Source organism: Natator depressus, chromosome 1 (genome assembly GCF_965152275.1).
Source record: "Natator depressus isolate rNatDep1 chromosome 1, rNatDep2.hap1, whole genome shotgun sequence".
Lineage (NCBI taxonomy): Eukaryota > Metazoa > Chordata > Testudines > Cheloniidae > Natator > Natator depressus.
The window spans coordinates 259038121-259041531 of record NC_134234.1 but is presented as its reverse complement, the minus strand read 5'-3'; positions in this window follow the sequence as shown (position 1 = coordinate 259041531).

The window sequence follows — 3411 nt, the reverse complement described above, 5'->3', positions numbered from 1 at the left end:
GCCCCCTATCAGCTCCCCGCCCTCCAGCCCCCAGTGCCTCCCCCTCCCCCCCCATGCCTCCCGCCTGCCGTGATCAGCTGTTTTCCATGCTCAGCAGGCTCTTGAGGGGAGGGGGGAGGGCACAGCACATTTGGGGGAAGGGGAGTGGGGGCAGTGCCTGGGGCAGAGCAGGGGGTTGAGCAGTGAGCACTCCCTGGCACACTGGAAAGTTGGTGTCTGTAGCTTCACCTACGGAGTCGGTGCCTATACAAGGAGCCGCATGTAGCTCTGGAGCCACAGGTTGGCCACCCCTGATTTAGCCTATCAGCTGAACTTACGCTTATTGTAGTTCTGATGGGAAAGGAGTGACATTAACTATATTGTATAACTTGATCAAAACAGTGGATCAAACTGCTGAAGATGTTGTACCTCAGCTTTTCTAAAAACAAAACGAGAATCTGTAGAATAAGCTGAAAGGAATCATACAAATCTCTTTAAAGAAGAAAATCAAATTAAAACTGATCTGAAGGTCATAGAATCCTCTCCAGTTGTAGATAATGCTGCTATACATCAAAGATGGGAGGCTATGGAAAATGTTTTCAGGATCTCCAGGCTTCCTATATTATGTTTTAAGAGATAATGTTCTTATTGCTTTGCTCATTTATTAGAAGAAATTTCAGATGTGGAATCTGTACTTTCTTTAATGATAAATACTTTTCTCTTACCAATGTCTACAAATTCATTGACGCAAGGACCCAGTCAAATTGTTTTTCCATTTGTAAATGCTTGTGATCATTTTGAGACAGAATTTTAAAACAAATGTTTTTGGGGGTCACCAGGTTTTAATGTTTCCTGAGTTGACATGGGAAACATGAGTTAGAAAAAAAAGATTCAGACTTAAAAAATTTGCAAAATTGGTGCAATTACAGTAAAAAAAAAATCCTTGCCAAATTTTGAGTAATGTTGGTGATAAATGATATATTTTATTGATTACAATGAGGCAAGAAAATCTTTAGAACAAGCTGATAGATTAGATGGAATTAAAATTTACCAAAAATACCCACATTTGTAATTGTTTTAAAGATGGCATTTTATAAGCACTAAATGCTTTATGTACAACTGGAAATTTCTTGAAAAGACTCTGTAATGCAGTGTTGATAACTGCCCTCTGTTTGGTCAGTCTTGTTTGTCATTTTCTTTTATGCTTTTCCCCCTCTAATTCACTGTATTTACATCTGACCGACTATATATATTATATAGTTGGGGTTATCAAAAATTATAAAGTAATTGAAAGAAAGGGCTGTAGGATAGCGTAATTCCCTCATTCTGTACTATGGTGGGAAGAAGGTAGGCAACGGGTTGGAGGCACAGTGACAGATTCTGGCTAGTTAAGAAAGACAATCTGAACACCAGAGAAAAGATGGAAGATCTTGCAGTTTAAGCCTGATCCAAAGCCCACTGACGTCAATCAGAATCCTTCCTTTGATGTCATTGGGTTGGGGATTGGCCCATTGACAGTAGAGGATTGTTCAAAAAAGGCGAGACCATTATGAAGATGTGGAGCTGCAAGCCAGAAATACCCCTTTAGCATCACCCACTACCGAAAGAATGAGACACCCCATGGAATCAGAGTGTGTCAGAGGGAAGGATGGATAAGGAGGAAAGTGTGTGGGGTAAGTAGTGTTTAAGACACAGACGTTTTCCAGGGAGACCTGTAAAGAAAGGCCTCCCACCAAGGGAAAGAAAGGTTATTAAAGAGCATTTAAATAGCATTGGTATGATGAATGTGGTACAGAGAAAATCAGTAATTACATGGCTTTGTATTTGTACCTAACTGTCTGGCCCAGGCAGTGGGTACAGGGGATTAATACTATTTGTCTGTATTCCACAGGAGGAAATAAGTTAGTTTTTAGTAGCTGTCAGACAGTTTAAACAAATGAAATAAAAAAACAGAGCCATCAGCCTCCTGGAATCTGGTTTTATTGGCTTGTTGTGCTTCTTCCACACACATTTTTGCTCTAAATTAAATGATTGTTTTCCCTTCCGAAACATGTCTCTAGGCCAGGGACTACTGGTGATAGCTGTGATCTTTTCCCTAACCATAATACTAATATGCATCTGGATTTAGCTTATAACAAGCATGTGCACTTTGGTTCCCCGGTACTAGGAACACTTGAGGGTAAGGCTCTGTTTGCAGCTAGGGAATTACGGAAAGAAGGTGGAGAAATCTCATGTCAAGCTGAGTATTGGATTCAATAGGAGTTGCACTCCCCGCCTTCTTCATAAAGGAAGAATGACTGTCCTGTATGAGCTCTAGTCATATCGAAGGTAATATTCCCCTTCCCCCACCCTTATGAGTGAGCCATCAGCAAATGGTCACCTTATGTCGTGAAGCATGTACTTTGATTGCCTTTATATCGTTGTCTTAGCCTGCATAGCTACACATATAGTTAATGATGCTAAAACGATCTAGCCCCTGTTTAAAAATCCTGCCACAACCCCTTTCAGTGACCTTCTGCAACAAATTCCAGTTTAACAATGCAGAGATTGGATATATTTTTGGTATTACTTTTTTCTTTTTCTGCAGCGTACAAATCTTTTTACTGTACCATCTTTTAACAAGCTCACATTTTTATTTTGCCCTTTATCTGTAATCAAGAAATACAAAAGTCATAACAAATAACTATGATAAAATGTTATTTTATTTGTTTTATTTTTTTCCTTTTCTCTTCTTCGACAACACCTGTATTACCATAGCACCTGGCTGTTCTGCGCTAGATGATCTGTCAAACAGTATCCCAAAGAAACAAATAGATTTTACTGTTAGGCACGTTTAGCCCACTCCTTCAAGATACTGGGCACCTTCTATGAGAAGCTTGCAGGCTGAGGGCCATTGATGGGAAACTGTGTGGTCTTGTGGGTGATGGTTGGGTACAGTGATTCATGGCTTTGTGACCTCCAGGCTGAAGACATCCTTGAATACTATCAACAGGTTGCACCCAATGCAGTGTCTGTGGCACTATGAATCTGCATGTTCACTCCCGACAAGACAATGACCCCTACCTGCCATGAGTTGCACTAGCTGTCTGTTGCTTAGTGAATGAGATTCAGGCTTAGAAGTATTTAAAGGCTTATGTATGAGGACCTGTCTGCCTTTGAGACCTTCTGTGTCTCTCTATTCCTTTTAGCCCGGTGCAATGAGCGACTTGAATATGCTGACCATCCCTACATCCAGTCTGAAGAGACCAAAGGCAGGCTGTGGGATCTGGACTGCTCTTCCCATCTGTATTCATTGGAGCACATCTATGCTACCCACCTGGGATGGGGTCAAGACTCTCTTATTCCCTTTTGGTTTGTTTGTTTAACATGCAAATTTTGCCCCCCCCCCCCCGGCGCAGACTTTCACTGTCCAGTAATGTGACCCTCACAGAA